The sequence below is a fragment of the Salmo trutta genome, chromosome 34, assembly GCF_901001165.1.
Source record: "Salmo trutta chromosome 34, fSalTru1.1, whole genome shotgun sequence".
Lineage (NCBI taxonomy): Eukaryota > Metazoa > Chordata > Actinopteri > Salmoniformes > Salmonidae > Salmo > Salmo trutta.
Window position 1 is genome coordinate 16,929,708 of NC_042990.1, and position 19,644 is coordinate 16,949,351.

Consider the following 19,644-nt stretch of genomic DNA (forward strand, 5'->3'; position numbering starts at 1 on the left):
AGGGTGATGGTTCACAAAACCATGGTTTGGGGGATTTAAACAAAATGTAATCCATAGAAGGGTCCTTTGGAGTTCGCATTTTACATATATTTAATATTTATATTTGTGAGCCATCACCCAGAACCAATAAAGCCTAATAATGAATTAAATTGGGAGACTACGGCTGCCTAGTATGACAGATTCTAGTCGATTCCCTTGGCTGACAAAGACAGACACAGGATGTTATTGTAACAAGGGTGACAGACGTCTTAATCACACTGCTTCCTTTTCCTTCATCACTTTTCATCTTTGACAATAACCCTCTTTCCATCTCAGTACTATTGCGAATTTTAAACAATGGAGGGACAGTCCATGAGGTCAATGTGGCACAGATACTCACAGCAGTACACCACCAGGAAAGACAGAAGAATAGGATCGTGTCAGACTTCCGTTACATTACACTAACTTTCCAACATGCTTCATTACTAAGGTCTCCAGTGTCTGAATACAGAAATAACACGCTTCCTACACAGAGCAGATTTAATGTATAACACTACTTCCCCTCACAGTACAGCACTGCTTCCTACACACAGTGCAGCTGTATTAGGCTACTGTTTGATGTGTAACACTAAATCATCTTCGGAAATTAGATTAGAACGAGATGACCAAACAAGCTGGATCTCTACTGAAACCTAAAGTATGTGGAAACCTGCTTGTTAAACATTCTCATTCCAAAATGAAGGGCATTCATATGGAGTTGGTCCCCTCTTTGCTGCTATAACAGCCTCATTCTTCTGGGAAGGCTTTCCACTAGATATTGGAACATTGCTGCGGGGACTTGCTTCCATTTAGCCACGAGGATTAGTAAGGTTGGGCAATTAGGCCTGGCTCGCAGTCGGCGTTCCAATTCATCCCAAAGGTACTCGATGGGTTTGAGGTCAGGGCTCTGTGCAGGCCAGTCAAGTTCTTCCACACCAATCTTGACAAACCATTTCTGTATGGACCTCGCTTTGTGCACAGAGGCTTTGTCATGCTGAAACAGGAAAAGGGCCTTCCCCAAACTGGTGCCACAAAGTTGGAAGCACTGAACCGTCTAGAATGTCATGGTATGCTGTAGCATTAAGATTTCCCTTCACTGGAACTAAGGAGCCTGACCATGCAAAAACAACCCCAGACCATTATTCCTTCTGCACCAAACTTTACAATGCACTATGCATTGGGGCAGGTAGCGTTCTCCTGCCATCCTCTGGAGTGATGAATCACGCTTTGGCGAAGGCGTTTCCACTGCTCCAGAGTTAAATAGTGGCGAGCTTTACACTGCTCAAGCCGACGCCTGGCATTGCGCATGGTGATCTTAGGTTTGTGTGCGGCTGCGCGGACACAGAAACCCAGTTCATGAAGCTGGAGATCTTGTGCTGACGTTGCTTCCAGAGGCAGTTTGGAACTAGTGGGTTGCAAATGAGGACAGACAATTTTCAGCACTCGCTGGCCCCGTCCTGTGGGTTTGAGTGGCCTACCATTTCGCAGCTGAGCCGTTGTTGCTCCTAGATGTTTCCACTTCACAATAACAGCACTTACAGTTGACCAAGGCAGCCCTAGCAGGGTAGAAATTTGATGAACTGACTTGTTGGAAAGATCGCATCCTATGACAGTGCCACGTTGAAAGTTACTGAGCTCTTCAGTACGGGCCATTCTACTGCCAAAATGTACCTATGGAGATTCCATGGCTGTGTGCTAAATTGTATACACCCGTCAGCAACGGGTGTGGCTGAAATAGCCAAATCAACTAATTTTAAAGGATTGTCCACATACTTCTGTATATATGGTGTAGCTGTAGGGTAATTCCATCGAAATTACTCAGATTTCAGTTTTAAATCGATAGCAAACAAAAACCTTGATTTCATCAAAGTTTAACAAACCACAAAACTGTATGAACAAGGACTACTTTCAACAATTCCACTGAACATTTTATAAAAACACATTTTACAGGAAAAACTGCACATGCAAAGTTTGATACGTTTTTCCAGCAAAATAATATATTTTTTACTGTGTAAATTGTTCGAAGTAGTCATTGAGCATAGAGTTTGTGGTTAAAGTACATTTTTATATTTTTTTTACCATCTTTCTATTTATATATTTATTTTTTTTTTATATATATATATATATATATATATATATATTTTTTTTTGTTTCTTTTGTCTTTTTCTTTTCTTTTTTTTTTTTTCTTAAATCGGACACTGAGCGTAATACCATTAACTTGGAATTTCCCTGTAGTGATCATCAGTAGTGGACATCACTGAGATATTCCATGAGAATCAGTGTGATGAAGTTAGAGACAATCGACTGTCTCCTTGTGATGAAGCGGAGGGGGTGACAGCCATGTTTCCCTGCAGACACACTCAACTGTGTTGCCAATGCTGTGCACCAACGCTCCTCGTTACACTTAGCTTTGACTGACACAAACACATGCAAGCTAGCACACAGCTGACACCTCTGGCTTTGAACTCTGGGAGCAGACCAAAAATGTGCTTGCAAGTGTGTGTTTTTCCTTCTCTTCCTCTTGGAGGCTGGCAGGCTGCCAGAGTGATTTCCTCATCTCCCTACACTTAGTGACGCCGAGTTGGAAACTGCGAAGTGCTGGGCTCGTCAGCCGAGAGGCATCGTCAGACGAGCCCCGCAAAGAGATGCAACAAAATGTAGCAAATGTTTTTTTTACAACACAAGGTAAAACATCAACAGAAAAAGGGGGGAAAAAAGGAACTGAAAGGAGTCAAAAAGGTTTCCAACATTCTACCGAAACAACTCAACACTTAAATCTTTTAAAATAGGACTTTATTCTGCAGATGGCTTGTCTTAACAGAAAGCAGCCCTGCCCGTCTGCTTAGTAAGGGCTAAACCTTCTCAACACTCAAACCTTATGTGTCATACATCACAACATGTTCATCTCAATGCTTTCAGAAAAGACCAAAAATGGTATAAAAATCCAACATTGCTATCGTGCCTTTGCTGTAAGTAAATGCGTTTTTCCTGGCACGACCGACAGACAGACGTAGGTAGGCAGAGAGACTAGCAGAGGCAGGAGTGGGCAGTTAGACAGGCCGTGGAGAGGGCTGACTGAAGGAGGGTTGCCAGGCCTCTTCAGAGGGAGAGTCGGGCTGCTGGCAGAGCAGAGTAGGGCCTGGGCTCAGATGAGAGCTGAGGAGCTGGCACCACCATAGAGACAACACGCAGCACTGAGCTGACAACCCCCGCCCGCTTACACCCGCCCCCCCCTCCGCTCCCACTGGGAACCCACAGCCTGCTAATGAACGCTGAGGCCTTTGTGTGTCTGTTGCGGGACGACTGGCACACAGCACGCACACGTTTTAGGGGCCCCAAAGGGACTCAGAACCCGCTGCCTTTCATACCACAGCGCACCACCTTGGCAAACACAGCGAACAGAAAGACACACGGAGGCTCTTCTAAATGACATCAAGAGCCTCTACTCCTTTAACATTCCCACTGAGACGAGCCAGGATGGGGAAGGTGGATATCCGCAGACCGAGACTAAAGGTGGGTAGTCCCAGACAGACGTCTGTCACAGCAGACGGAGGAGACTCTACATCAGACGACACGCTGGCTCCCTCACACTGTAAACACGCGCCAGTAGAGACTTAGACGCCAGAAAGAAACCATGTCAACTTGTAAACGCTTTACGGTCTGGAACCTCCCCAATAGGCTTCAGGAAGATAAGTAGTCGACACCTGATTGTTCTGAGGCTGCTGTTTACACTAGAAGCCCAGTGGATTGGTTATTTATAGCGTTGGTACCCGAGTCGAAAGCAGGAGCTAGTCTTAAAGGGAAACTTCAAAAATGTTTCAACTTCATATTCATCATCTCCAGCACCACCCCAACATATGTGAAAATGGAGCGTTTATGTTTTGTGGTAAAAAAGAGAGGAAGATAAGCGTTTCCAATAACATCGGTGTGCATCGTGTGATTTTGACCAATTGGGAGTCGGGGTTGGAAACGCTGATCTTGCCCTTTTTTTTGTACTACAAAACATAGAAACCTGCCATTTTCACATGTGTTAATGTTGGGGCGGCGCTGTAGATTTGTATAATTTTTTGGAAATGTCCTTTTAACAGCAACATTAGTAGTAGTGGGAGACGGTTGCGGTCCCTGTGCATCTTATTGAGCAGTGATGTAGTGAGATGTCCCATGTTAACACATCACTGGGTTGTAAACCTCTAACCATTCCTGTCCAAAGCCACCTGATCCATTAAGAATAACCAGGACAGAGACAACTCAGTTTCATCTGTCAACTCAAACATTGCATGATGGATGGAATACAGCTTGAATGTAGTTGTAGAAAGAGAGAGCTTGGGACTGTAAGGTTCTATCTGCAAAAATGATTGTGATCATTGGCTTTAAGGTTTTGAATTCTGTCAGCAATGTATTCTTTTGAACTTGACATGAATGGTGGTATTAGGGTACTCTATTAGGTAGAGAACATTGAACAGAACTGTCAACTGAAATTGACAAAGATGCTGATAAATACTAAGTTTATATCTGTGTGTGTATTTTATATATATATATATATATATATATATATATATTTTTTTTACTGCTCTAAGGATATAACTTGATAATAATAAAGGTTATTATTAATTTATTTTTCCTCCTTTATGCAGTGCATAACGCACAGATCAACGGAATAATTATCACTGAATTATTGTAATGTTTGTTTGTGTTAATTAATCTCATAAGCTATGGGTTGCCAACTGGCGATTTGACACGAACATAAATGTAATTCATCCATTAATTCCCAAGCTCTTGAGATGTCTGTAGCACTGATGCATGACTAAATACAAATTGTCTTGCGAGGTGAACAATAATGGAAACAAGGTCACTGCAATGAGGAATAAAAGAACACTGGTTCTTCAAACCTACTGTGTACTGTACGGGGATTGGATGAACCTACTGTGTACTGTACGGGGATTGGATGAACCTACTGTGTACTGTACGGGGATTGGATGAACCTACTGTGTACTGTACGGGGATTGGATGAACCTACTGTGTACTGTACGGGGATTGGATGAACCTACTGTGTACTGTACGGGGATTGGATGAACCTACTGTGTACTGTACGGGGATTGGATGAACCTACTGTGTACTGTACGGGGATTGGATGAACCTACTGTGTACTTGGGGCGGCAAGTAGCCTAGTTGTTAGAGCGTTGGGCCAGTAACCGAAATGTTGCTGGATCGAATCCCCGAGCTGACAAGGTAAAAATAAAAATCTGTTGTTCTGCCCCTGAACAAGGCAATTAACCCACTGTTTCCTGGTAGGCCGTCATTGTAAATAAGAATTTGTTCTTAACTGACTTGCCTAGTTAAATAAAAGGTTAAATTAAAAATTAAAAAACCAAGGACTGGCTGAAAGATTTGATGCCGAGAGGAAGTCCATCTAACCAAGCAGACCCCCCCGTCTGCAGATTGTCATAACCCCCCCCACACACACACACAGGAGAGGGGTTGTCCCAATTTCAAAACAAAAAAGGAACACGCGTGCTTTGGTTCACATGGCAGACTAATAATAACAGTGCTGATGGTCTGGATCTCATCAACTGGAGAATGTGGGCCAGGAGACAACTGAGATCAGGCTGAAATGTGTTTTAGTACTGTATAACACACATTCTCCTAGGGAGGGGTGAAGAGGGCTTAGTGTTTGTGTAGCTAGGAATGGTCTCCCTCGTGCTTCCCCTCTCCTCAGGGTCTCCGCCCCTCTCTAGGCTCCACGTCTCCCAGCGCTAACAGGAGAGGTTTTCACACAAGATTTACCCAGATCAATAACACTTTTTCACAGCTTTTCTCCCAAACCATTACTTAGCTTGCAAATACAAGTGACAAGCTGCAAATTAATTGGCGGGGTTGCAAAGCCGACAGGATTTCACCAAGTCACAAGCAGAAGTCCATTCCAGAGTGCAGGGCTGAGTCAGTCACTCAGTCTGCTCCTAGTAAGAGTGCCTAGCTCACTGGGAGTTAACGGGTCTGTGAGGAACTTAATGTCATCACCTCATTACACCTCTACCTCAGCGCATCGGAATGCCCGGGCCGTATCCACCATTAAACACCCTCATGCTGGGATCGACCACACTCCTGTTCTCCGTCTCAGACCCAGAGCACTTCCATCTGCACCATTGCTAAACATTATCCCGTTTTGGGAACTTTGGAAATGTTAGGGTCTGTCGACCCGGAGGGGGAAAGAGTTGCCTCGCTTCATCACTGTGTGTCCTGCCCACTTCTCTTCCTCCCTTTCCCTTGGACACACACACACACGTCTAAGTGACAGGCTGCCACTGTCATTCAGCCCTGTGAAGCACATTGTCATCAGACTCATTAAACTGGAGTAGAATAATGTAGGGCTGGACGATATATCATATTCATTTGATTGCATGTTTTAGCACAATGTTCCAAATGCCTGCATCACAAGAATCAAGTTGATTTGCCACGGTACGTGGCATTGTGGTTCCACGTACCGCTAGCAACATTGTAGCCACAGACTTATGTGCTAGCTGTCTAGTCTTTCATAAATGTGCAATGAGCATAAAAATATGCATTTGTATAAGGAATTGGCAACTCTTTCAGTCTGAGAAATAAGAATCTTACCATTTCAACATATAAACAAAGAGAAGAGACCGTTGTTCAAACTGTTGGGAGATGGACAGGAAGGTGTATTCATAACAGCCAATAGATCCAAGTCGGTTAGACTTTAAACCTATTATTTGCTGGCTACTCACTAGCAGTGGGCAATTTATTATGAAACCTGTGTTCATTTTCTATAATTCCTGCTACCAGAAGTGTGTCATTATTAGTGGATGTGCATGGTTCTGGTTACATTGTAACAAAAAGGGCATTTTCATAGACTGGAAAGCCAGGTCAGTGATTATTGCAAAAAAAAGCCAGGTAAACTATTTTGATCAAATCATTTAATTATTAGTGGGTCTTATATTTAGCCTTGGTATAATTTTACAGGCCCTGAATTCATTGGATTATTCCTGACGGTTTGAAATGCAGTGGCCTTTAATTGTGCAACAGTGCTTATTTCAAGAAAAATGTTTTAACAAGTAAAAATATGTGAATCACCTATAAAAGTTTGAGAAAAATGTAGATATGAGTTTTAGACCATATGGCCCAGCCCTAGGATACCATAACGATTTAAAGGAGCAGGATAAATGTCATGTTTTATATTATTATAATATAGGCGCTAGAGAGAGGTCCCAGGGCACAAGTTGGACCAATAAAGAGGCTTTATCAACTAGGCTGACTGCCACTGACCAGTCACACGACTGAAGAAAAAAATCCAACGACAGGAAGTCCAAAGTCTCATTACTCCACTGGGCTCTGGTTCTGATTGAGGTGAAATGGTCTAGATCCCACAGGCAGAGATGGCATGAACACACTCATACAGCCCAGGCAGGCTAACACACTAATACAGCCCAGACACAGGTTAATACAGCACAGCTCGTCAAAGACAGATGGACCTGGGCCCACTTCAACTTTCAGGGTTTAGTGTGGACAGGGAGAGGGAGGTCGGGCAGGGTTTAGTGTGTCAGTGTCCACTTATTCAGCCTTGAAAGTGGATCAGCAGTCTCAGTGAGATCCAGCCCAGAGCCCACCATGCAGCTCTGTTTACACAGGCAGAAATCGACCAGATAAAGAGGAACAGATGGTACAGTCATCCCTCTGCTCTCATCCCGCAATGTGTCAATACTACTCAAGATCTTTCTCTTCCCATTACTTTTTCCACAGGATGCCCCCCTCCCGCCATACCTCTCAGTGGAGAACATAGTCAATCAAAACGTCCAATCAGGAACCTGAAGAGCTTCTACCCCCAAGCCATCGGACAGCTAAATAGTTAAATAGTCCGGGTAACTATTGGTTAACTATCTGCATTGACCCTTTTTGCACCAACTCTATTGACTCATCACAAAGGCTGCTGATACTGTTTATTATCTATCCTGTTGACGAGTCACTTTATCACTACCTACAGTTCATTCTGAAAGTATTCAGACCCCTTTACCTTTCCCACATTTTGTTACAGCCTTTTAATCTAAAATGGAATAAATAAAAATCCTCAATCTACACACAATACCCCATAATGACAAAGCAGGTAGACATTTTTGCTAAGGTCTTAAAAATAAAAATAACCTTATTTACACCAAGTATTCAGACTAGTCTCTTTGCTATGAGACTAGAAATTGAGCTCAGGTGCATCCTGTTTCCATTGATCATCCTTGAAACGTTTTAACTTGGAGTCCACCTGTGGTAAATTCTATTGATTTGTAAAGGCACACACACAGTAAAAAGTTTGGAAGCACGTACTCATTCAAGGGTGTGTAAAGCTGTCAAGGTGAAGGGTGGCTACTTTGAAGTATCTCAAATATACATTCTGATTTGTTTAATACTTTTTTGGTTACTACATGATTCCATGTGTTATTTTATAGTTTTGATGTCTTCACTATTATTCTACAATGTAGAAAATAGTAAAAACAAGAAAACCTGGCTTGAGCAGGTGTCCAAACTTTTGACGTGTACTGTAAGCCTACACAGCTGCATGTCAGAACAAAAACCAAGCCACGAGGTCAAAGGAATTGTCCGTAGAGCTCCGAGACAGGATTGTGTCGAGGCACAGATCTGGGGAAGGGTATCAAAAAATGTCTGCAGCATTTAAGGTCCCCAAGAACAGGGGCTCCCATCATTCTTAAATGGAAGAAGTTCAGAACCACCAAGACTCTTCCTAGAGCTGGCCGCCTGGCCAAACTGAGCAATCGGGGGAGAAGGGCCTTGGTCAAGGAGGTGACCAAGAACCTGATGGTCACTCTGACAGAGGTCTAGAGTTCCTCTGTGGAAATAGGAGAACCTTCCAGAAGGACAACTGTTTCTGCAGCGCCAGATGGAACACGCTCCTCTGTAAAAAGGCACATGACAGCACACTTGGAGTTGGCCAAAAGGCACCTAAAGACTCTCAGACAATGAGAAACAAGATTATCTGGTCTGAGAAAACCAAGATTGAACTCTTTGGCCTGAATGCCAAACGTCACGTCTGGAGGAAACCCGGCATCATCCCTACGGTGAAGCATGGTGATGGAAGCATCATGCTGTGGGGATGTTTTCAGTGGCAGGGACTGAGAGACTAGTCAGGATTGAGGGAAAGGTGAACAGAACAGAGCAAAGTAGACAGAGAGAGCGAGAGAGATCCTTGATGAAAACCTGTTCCAGAGCGCTCAGGACATCAGAAAGTTAACCTTCCAACAGGACAACGCCCCTAAGCATACAGCCAAGACAACGCAGGAGTGACTTCGGGACAAGTCTCTGAATGTCCTCTGGCCCAGCCAGAGTCCGATCGAACATCTCTGGAAAGACCTGAAAGTAGCTGTGCAGCGACGCTCCCTATCTAACCTGACAGAGCTTGAAAGGATCTGCAGAGAAAAATGGGAGAAACTCCCCAAATACAGGTGTGCCAAGCTTGTAGCGTCACACCCAAGACGCTTCAGCAAAGTACTGAGTAAAGGGTCTGAATCCTTATGAAAATGCGATATTTCAGTGTTTTATTTTGAATACATTTGCAAAAATTTCAAAAAATCCGTCTTTACAATTTAATACATTCTTGAATAAGGCTGTAACATAACAAAATGTGTAAAAAGTCAAGGGGTCTGAATACTTTCCGAATGCACCGTATACATACCTACCTAAATTCTCCTACCCCATGTATATAGCCAAGTTATACTCATTGTGTATATTTGTTCCTCGTGATCTTTTTTTCTCTCTGCATTGTTGGGAAGAACCCTTAAGTAAGCATTTCACTGTTGTATTTGATTAGTCATAGGACTAGCACACTGCATCCTGGGTTTCCCCCCATTTGAGAGCTCATTGGATGTGTTGAACAGGGATTTTCTCATCTGGCTGCGAGGGTTGGAGGTCACTGCAGTGCTTACAGAACACACAAACTTCCACACAGAAAGCCAAAGGCTGTATTCAAGCGCTGGCTATCTGAATACTACGGACATTAGTCTAGCAACCACAAATAGTAAAGAACATGCATTGCTTTCCACACACACCCCTCTCTGCCCCATATTTTAAATAATCTTGGAGGATTAAAATAATCTGTTTCTGTATTTAGAAAGAGGACGTACTGTGGGTAAGAGAAAGCATCATTATACCGCACAGTTCTGAATCAATCCTTGATCACTAAATCAATAGGATGTTCATTACAGCGTAGCTAATGCAGAACCAAATTGAAGTCAGCACTGGGTCTCTCTCCGTGGCCATTGTCACTGGGTAGCTCACTGAGTCACCGAGGGAGTTCACCACAACCCTTACAAGCTGGAGTAGGAGAGTCGACTCAAACACACACAGAATACTTGTGCTCCTGCACTCAGCTCGTATGGTAGTCATATAAGGTCTTATGGGGCCAGAGCTTGAAATGGCATCTGAATCAGCATCACTGAGCTCTTTTCCACACAAACCCACACACACATATCAGTACTGTGCTGGAGATGGAATCCAGCCGTGCACAGTGAAAGCCAGCCAGCCCCCACACCTGCATGTTTTTGCGAAGCAGGCAACATCGTTTCAGGTTAACATGTCAATTCAGCAACGTCACTACTTTTATCCACCCAGTCAAACCTGACTTGTCTGTTACACATGTATTTTACTGTCCCTGAACCCCCCTCCCCCCACACACACGATCAGGGGGGTTCAGACCACCACAGCATGTGATTCCTCACACCCTCCAACTTGGGAGATTATTTTATTACCAAACAAAAGCAGACAGCTGTGGGTTCACACAGGGGAATGGAATGACCGAGAAAGAACAACAGTCACTGCTCCACTCTAACAGTGCCAGCCTGGCTCAACCTGGGAGAAAGACAATGATGCTGAAGCGTGTGACTCCACCACCCACTCCCTAGCCCCCATTCCTCTAAATCCCCCCATCTTTTTCTGTCTCCTGGGATGAATCAATCTTCCTGTTCATTTATAGAAATAAAATGCGCCCTGAACACTGTGGCTGCTCCCATGTCCCCCTGCCTGTATTGGTATTATTATTCAGCCCTGTCCCTTGGGACACAGATCCTAGCACTACACTGTCCCACCTTGTTTACATCATGTGACCCCCTAACTGCACCGCATGATGTTGAGTAGATGTAGTTCCGTGGTAGTGTAGGAATACTGAGGTGGTAAGGACAGAAGAGAAGAGGAGAGAGAGCCGAGCGAGAGAAGAATAGCAGTAGGGGAGAAGAGCAAGGCAGCTCCTGTGTGTCAGCCCTGGGAGCTTTAGCGCCTCTTCTCACAGCTGGTGGAAATACTTTCCAAACTGTTGGCGGCAGCGATAGTGCTGGAGCCTGGATGTCTTGCAGCGAGTGGCACAGAGCAGAGAGTACTGAGGGTGCCAGGACACAGGGCAGGATGGCACAGAGCAGCGCCGGGGTAAACAATGCACAGTGTTCTGGGATGGCCTCAACCCTGGCACTCACTGGCCCTGTGGCACGCTACTGGGCCTGAGCTCTTGGCTCTGATCGAGCGTGCGTGTGTGTGCGTGTGTATGCACACTGAAAACAGGATGAACAGCTGTTTTCAGATGACATCACAGTTTTAATAGACGGAGCAGAGGCAAAGTGGTGAGAATCAGGTCGAGTCAGACATCAGGAAATCAAATTAGAGTGAATTTGTAATTGGATAAAAACACTGACCTATCGTAACAAGAGCAGAGCTAGTTGTAATGTGTGCGCGAGGTCAAGCCGGTCTCCCTCTAGCCAAACCAACAAGCACCGCTCAGCTCCATAATATCCATCAGAGCAACACATTCAGGCAAAACATTCAGCCATCCAGTGGTTCACAGCACAGGGGCCTGGTGTCTTTGATAAACCTTTGCAGTGAGTAGATAGTTAAGAGGCTGTTATTATTTTATTACTCCCAGTCAGTGTGTGATGCAGGGTGAAGCGGGGTGGGGGGTAGACGGTAGGGGTCCTGGTAGACTGAGTCACCCATTTCTCTTTGCTTAACCTGTCTCAGCGATGTTAAATTCAACACACTCATTTCAGTGATGTAATGTAATTCTCACCCGCTCCTGCCTCCGACTCACTGACTCGCTCGGCTTCCTCTCCTCCGGCAGGCTCAGTGAGCCAGCCAGATTCTGTGGCGTTCCTCTACCCTGTAAAACCACAGATGTGTGCTGCATCCGCCTTCACACACACACTCCTGCAGTCCTCCATTCTCCTCTAGCTCCATATGGGCTTGCATTAATTGCGAGTGACGGGTCAGCTTGAACATATGTCGACCCTGACACACTTCACTTCCTAGAGGGATTCTGCTGCAGAACAGAGACCATGAAAACTGACCAACCAAATGGCTGCTGTTTCCCCTCTACAGAGAGCCAGTGTCCTGGGAGCTTTATTTCATTTTGAGACTTCAAAACAACAGTGCATTTAGACTAGCAGCATTACTGAAATAGTGTCAACACCTCATGGTATTTCAGGTAAGAAGGCCAAAGCAACAGAAGGTTCAGCTAAGATATCCAGCAGTAAGCCAGCCCCAGTCAGCCAGCACCAGTCTGTCAAACCAGTCAGCACTAGCTTGTCAAAAGCAGATTCACAGTAGAGAGATGACCATCTCAGTTTAAATCACAAGGTTAGCAGCGGTATGGTTGTAACCAGTAGCTTTACAGAGAAGTCAACAGAAACAGAACTGTTACAACCATCTGGCAGCAACCACTAGGACCTCACACTTTGCTTTTTTTCACACGGATGGGAGAGAAGTCTACACGTACCACATATCAACACAAGTGCGGGGCACACGATGGACCTTTTATCCTCATTGCGGTCCACTGTTCTGTTTATTTAGTCTGACACACTGACCCAATTTAGACAGAAAGGGAAATGAAGTCTGCCTTGTGAATTTGCACTTCCCTGTTCACCAGCATCCATTAACTTGTCATTGTTAGTGGCTGTTTGCAAGACAATATGAAACTAACGCCTAGCACTGGTGGGAAGACGGCAACGCGGTGCAATTTCTAAGGCAACAAAATGGAATAAATTATTTAGTGAAATGTTTAATAACATAAATCACACACACTAAACAGAAGCCAGCCGGGTTTAACAACAAACGCGGCGCTGGCTTGGCCTTCTGGGGGTTTACAGAGGTCAGAACATACTGGAACCTGGAAGAGGAATGGTTGGGACACTTTAAAATGTCCACAGCAATTCAGAAGCTCTAAAAAAATAATAATTTTAAAACACTTCCTAATGTTGATATTGACTGGTGGATGTTTGTGAGCAGAAGAGACAGAATAGATCTGTGGGAGCAGGCAGGGAGGAGGGATAACAGAACAGAGATACAGGATCACATGTCCAGGGAGCTGCACCAGAGGAGTGTGGGGTTAGGGGTCAGGGAGGCAGGTGGCCTTTGAGGTTAAAGGGGACTCCCAGCAGACACCTCTAGGTTGTTCTGCTCAAAGAGCCCGTCAATCAATATTGATTATTTACCATCCTGCGTCTCGCTCAGCCTAACCTCAGGGTCTCTCTTAGATAAAGCCCTTTACATGACAAAGTGGTACGAGGGAAGGGAAAGAACGGGGGAGGAAAGGGAGAGAGAGAAGAAAAAAATATATACAATAGCAGGATGGATGAAACGCCCATGGCACCAGGTCCATCGTCAGTACCCTGCGTTTAAACTGAAGAGTCAACGGGACAGGAAGGGTCATGACATATGCTACAACATCAATCTGTGCAAGTAAAGATTCCGCTGGACTTTAGATTCCCCAGAGATGGAACCGTTTCGTCTGGGACGCATGCGGACGCCTTAACACCTTCAGACACGTCAGTCTCTCCATCAATCACTGACAGCAGCTAAATAAACACATCAAACCTTCCATCCATCAATCACCGTCTATTTTAAAAAAAACATTTTAAAAGACAGTCCGGCAGTTTCAATCGCTGCCAGGTTGTGTACATGCGGCGTGTGCCTTTGTGTCCGAGAGCGTGTGTGAAATTATACATTTTAAAAGAGAGAATGTAGATCAAGGAAGTCAATGGAGCACCCTGGCTTGAAATATGATTTACAAAGCTAATACACTGGATCCAGTGGTGGCAGCATGTTGTTTTAGGACCTGGAACGAGGAGGCTGGTTTAGGGGCCCCGAAACAGTTGGTACCTTCCAGCTCTGTTTAATGGCAATGGTGTGTGTGGCACTAGTCACTGGGACATAATGTCATCACAGCCCTGCTACTAAGAAACTAAATGACACTGCATATTGGGAGTAAACACCAGTTTGTGAAATTACCAGTCAGAGGTCAAACAAGGTCACATCATTTCCTGGTGATCCTGATATGTGTCTGTAGTGGCGTAGACTTACTGGGAACCTGACCGGCTACACCAGTGCAGTTACCAGACAGGTACCCAACGCGTCACTGTGCACATCATGACATGTCTGACTCAGCCCTGCCCAGACTGGTCCTGCGTGGATATAGCGTCATCCCAACCGGCAACATTCCTATTGTGGTCATCCCCCAAGCTTTTTTTTTTTTTTTTAAATACAAAAATAAAACTACCTTGTAGGAATCCACTGCCCTGTCACCAGGAATCACAACGAATAGGGCAGTGAATAAAACACAGCAAAGGCCAGACAGAAGAATCAGACAGACCCTAGTATGTAGCCCGCTGACAACAGCACACATACAGGCCCACTCACTGTACTAACTAACTGCAAAGTCAGACAGTGCCAATTTGTCTTCTCTAAGATGTGAATAAGGAGAGTATTGGCTCAGGACATTTGTCCCCCCCCCCCCCCACACCCCCATCTGTCTACAGAGACCCATAGAGGAGAGAGAGAGAGACCAGAGGACTGGGTTGTTATATTAAACCCTACTAGGCATTTAAACCAGTCCTGGCGTTTTAATGTACATTTGTGACTCTTATACAGGTTATGGGATTTATAGGGCATCATAAAATGTGTCGTTGAATTTAACCTATTTTTCTGTTAGCGAACCGCACAATAACTCCCCTGTATTAGCTCACTGAGGGCCTTAATTTCAGTTTTACTGTGCCACGGAAAAAGAGGGGGCAGAAAAAAATGAAGAAATACAGGACATAATTGCACGCCACTTGCAATCAGCCTGAATGCAGCTCCAAAATACACACACACACACACACACACACACGTCTGAAATATGGAATCGAATCAAGTACGGTGTTCAGTTTCCTAGTGAATGACAGTGGGGTTTTGCGCTGGTAAATTGTCCTCTTCAATTAGTGGGAGATTTTAAGCTGAAGGCTCCTCCTGGATAAGAAAGAACACTCGTTTACTGGAGAGAAGGAAAAAAATGGATCAGAAAAAAAAAGAAAAAAGCTTGTTCCATCGCAGCCAAAAACAGTACAGGACTATAGTGTGAGAATGTCTAATTACAGTGGCCGGGCATTGAAATACTCACGACTTGACACAAATGTAATGACAAAAGTGATCTCAAAAGGAGCAGCAGCTACCAGGTGTAGAAAACTCATGATTATGGTCCAAACATTTAGCAAAGTAAAGCTGTGTCTGATCACAGCCTAACTTGCATTGTAATGACACTAGCTGATGCTGGCTAGTTCAGACCTGTGCCAGGCTCATTTTAAATAACAAAATGCTTGTTCAATTACTCTCCCAGCTACACCTAGAACCATTAAATCAAGCTGCCAGAGAGAAACCATATTTCTCCAAGCTGCCTGCCTTACACAGAGGACTGAGCCCAGCCAGAAAGGGTTCTGGCTTCCTTCCCTCCTGACACTGCCCCCCTCACGCCCCCCTCACGCCCCCCCCCCGTATCACCCCGGGGCACGCTTGACTTCCAGATTTCCTGTCCACAATTAAGCGGGCAATAATGTGGCTGCCGCCTGGCGGGCAGAGCAATGACAAAAGGCTTCCCCAGCCCGGTTTAGCGGTTCAGGGAGGGAGGGTTTCTGCTGATGCACCGAGGAACAGAGCGTGGGGAGGGAGCGGAGTAGGGAGCAGAGAGGGAGGGTAGAATAACAGCCCTCCATTGAGTGTCTGAAGGAGACGTGCTCTAGTGACTTTACGGAGAGCAACACCACCACACAACTAAAGCATCAAATACTCAGACAACGGGTACAGTAGGGGAGGACGGTCTTGTTGTTCCCAGATCATTGGCACGATGAGCTGGTTTCTTTAATGACAAAGTTCCTCTTTGAGGGCTTGGCAGTGCTCTGATCTCTGTTTCAGCTCATATAGGCAGAGACTTTTCATATAAAAAAGAAATCACTCCACTACATCCCCCCCACCCACACGAGAAGAATCAACACATGGAAAATGGACAGAGAGAAAGAGAGAAGAGGGTTTTCAGACTCAGATCAGGGAAAGGGGGATAAGAGGAGAGCAGGGGCAGACTGGGACCAGAACTCAGCCCTGGCATTTATAACACACCGGACCATTTTCTCTTTCAGGCACGCACAGGCCCATTTTGTTCCCTGTGGCCCCCCCATTATTATTTTTTAAAACCTTTATTTTACTAGGCAAGTCAGTTGAGAAGAAATTATTATTTACAATGACAGCCTACTGGGGAACAGTGGGTTAACTGCCTTGTTCAGGGACAGAACAACAGATTTTTACCTTGTCAGCTCGGGGATTCGATCGAGCAAACCTTTCAGTTACTCGCCCAATGCTCTAACCACTAGGCTACCTGCCACACCAGTCAGTTATTAGTAAAATCACTAATTTTGCACCAATAACCCAAGTTACAGGCCCACCGGGCTAAAAATGGACCAGTCCATCTGGCATTTGCCCGGAACGCCAGACGGCCAGTCGGCCCCTGGAGGAGAGGGCGAGTGCAGCCAGTGCATTTCACTGGGTGAGGTCATATTTTTCCTATGGGTGTCATTCGAGCCATATCTCAGGCAATTATGCTGCCTTTAATGCTATTTTATCTCCTGAGCCAACTGCACATCTAGATAATACTGTCTAAATATACCCAGTCTGGGTGAGGGATCTTCCTGAAACAAAGCACACTTATCCCCTTAAATCTGAAAATACTCAGAGCTTACTTTACACATGACATTCTCGCCTGTAGATAAATGAGTTAGTGCAGGTTAAGGAGTCATCTTAGGAATCATGAACCGGGCAGCATGTTAACCAGGCAGTTAATGCCAGGCAGACCCAGAGAGCCTTAACCAGGCAACAGCAGTATAAAAAGTATCCAATTGTCAAACTTGAGTAAAGGTAAACACAACTGAATAGAAAATGACTCAAGTAAAAGTCACCCAGTAAAATACTACTTGAGTAAAAGCCTAAAAGTACTTGGTTTTAAATATACTAAAGTATCCAAGTTAAATATATAAATAAAGTCCTTATATTAAGCAAACCAGACAGCACCATTTTCTTGTTTTCTGTATTTACAGATAACCAGGGGCATACTCCAACATCATTTATAAACAAAGAATGCTTACTTAGTGAGTCCACCAGATCTGAGGCAGTCAAGATGACCAGGGATAAGTGTGTGAATTGGACCATTTTCCTGTCCTGTTAAGCAATCAAAATGCAACGAGTACTTTTGGGAAAATGTATGGAGTAAAAAGTACATATTTTCTTTAGGAATGTAGTGAAGTAAAAGCTGTCAAAAATATAAAACAGTAAAGTACAGATACCACAAAAATTACTTACGTAGTACTTCGAAGTATTTTTACACCCCTGCCAGGCAGACCATTAACCGGCAGGTAAAGGTTTATCCTGGCAGCATGTTCAGCAGGTAGAGACCAGGCAGACTGATAACCAAGCAACAGGTACAGCTTTACCCAGGCATCCTTCAGCCAGAGCCTCAACTAGGCGGAGCGTTAACCGGCAGGTAAAGTGGGCGTTCCACTTCATTAAGGCTGTGGTGATTCTCTGAGCCAGAGCAGATTTACCCAATTTAGGCAGGAAATGACAGGATGTCAACGAGCTGAGGAGAGAGGGAGGGAGAAGAGCCGGATGCTGCCAGAGAGTGAGCCTGGTGACGGCCGTCAGAAAGCCTCAAGCAGAGCAAACTGAATTAGCCTGCTCCTCAAGGACGAGAAGACAGGACAGTCTAATTACATTACTACTGGGGGAGGAAGAAGGGAGAGGGTTACTGTTGGATATGGCCATCTTGGAAATCAAGTCTGCTTCTGAGAGGATAAAGGTCAACTGGTTCAGCAGGGAGATGGAGGGACAAGGTGGAGCAGGGTGGTGGCAGTTGACATAACAGGACAAGGCCACGGGAGAGCAGGAGGAGGTCGATAGTGCATTAAGGAGAGAGAGAGAGAACACTTGCGAAAGAGAGCGGAGAAAGATAGAATGGGATGAGAGAGAGTGCACAAGCGAGCAGAAAAAGAGATTGAGAGGAGGAGACAGCGCTGAAGTCAGCCAGGCGGTCTGTAACATGTGCAAGGGCCTCTGCACTAATCAAACGGTGCTTAAAATAGCAACAGCAGGAGGAGGAGCAGGCCAGGCTAACAGCCTCAGTCTGTAATCATGTCCCCGAAACCTCCAGAAGAAGGGCTATATAGTAGCAACACACAGGACAGACCGGGATGGCAGTATGACATAGGAAAATATTCATCTGAAAAGGCCTGGAATATCATGAAAACAATAGTGATAATCAGTTTGGATTCCAGGCTAGGAAAAGATAGGACACAAATCAATGGCATTAGAAAGGGGACAGATCAGATCAGCAGGTTCCCTACAGCCTAGGTGGTGACATTATATAATGTGTTATTGATTATTCCACACAGAAGTGCATGAGCCCAGGGAAAACACCCAGTAAAGCCCTGGCTGCTGCACACAGGCCTGTCTGAGATGCAGCCACTTAGGAAGGCAGTGTCAGAAGGACATGCATGAAGAAACTCACATTTTGGCAGAACTAGAGAAACAGATGATGTTTGGCTAAACAAGCACTAGGCCCATCCCCACGGCAACTGGAACTGCTAACCACCATTTGAAGTGAGGGGGAGGGGTTAAATATTTATAGGAGATTCGACTAACAAATCACATCCTTTTTCTCATGGGCAGGATAGAAATACAATATAGGATGGCGTCTGCTGAGGCAGCCTGCCATCAGACAGACAGAGACATCTCACCCCAACAGACAGCAACACTCTGATGTGGCTCCAGCCTCTCAGAAAAACACAATCCCACCATCCACTGTGCTAAACATCCTACCAGACAAGATACATTTTTAATGTAGTCACAGTATGATCAACAAGCCTCTAATTAAAGACGAGTCTTTCTGCTACTTCCTCGTCTACTTGGATTCTGCTTTACAATTACATTGAGAGAAACATAAGGGGGAGTGCTGTCACATTCTGACTGACTGGCAGTCATGCTGGGCTGGGATAAGAGGACACAGGGCTGGTCGGCGCGCATATATGACTCAGGCAGCAGACTCGAAGATGAACAGACTGAGCGAACAGAAAGATGATCTTGATGTGCAGCCAACGAAAATGTGTATATCGAGAACTGAGATCTTGTCTGACTGTCCCTCACCTCCTACTCAAATACACAGAACGAGAGACACACATTTCTGTGAGAAAAGCTAGAATTTGGACAGGAAGCAAGGCCACTTTAGAGCAGCAGCTGAGGCAGTCACTAACTGGGGCATCAAAGATCATGGGCAAGTAT

The 19,644-nt window shown here is 45.0% G+C and overlaps 1 protein-coding gene across 2 annotated transcripts in view; it reads right to left on the reverse strand.

The window, feature by feature from the left end:
• The window catches only part of LOC115173712 (protein Jumonji), a 90,227-nt gene that overhangs the window by 47,562 nt on the left and 23,021 nt on the right, over nucleotides 1–19,644 (reverse strand). The gene's annotated exons all lie outside the window — the stretch shown is intronic.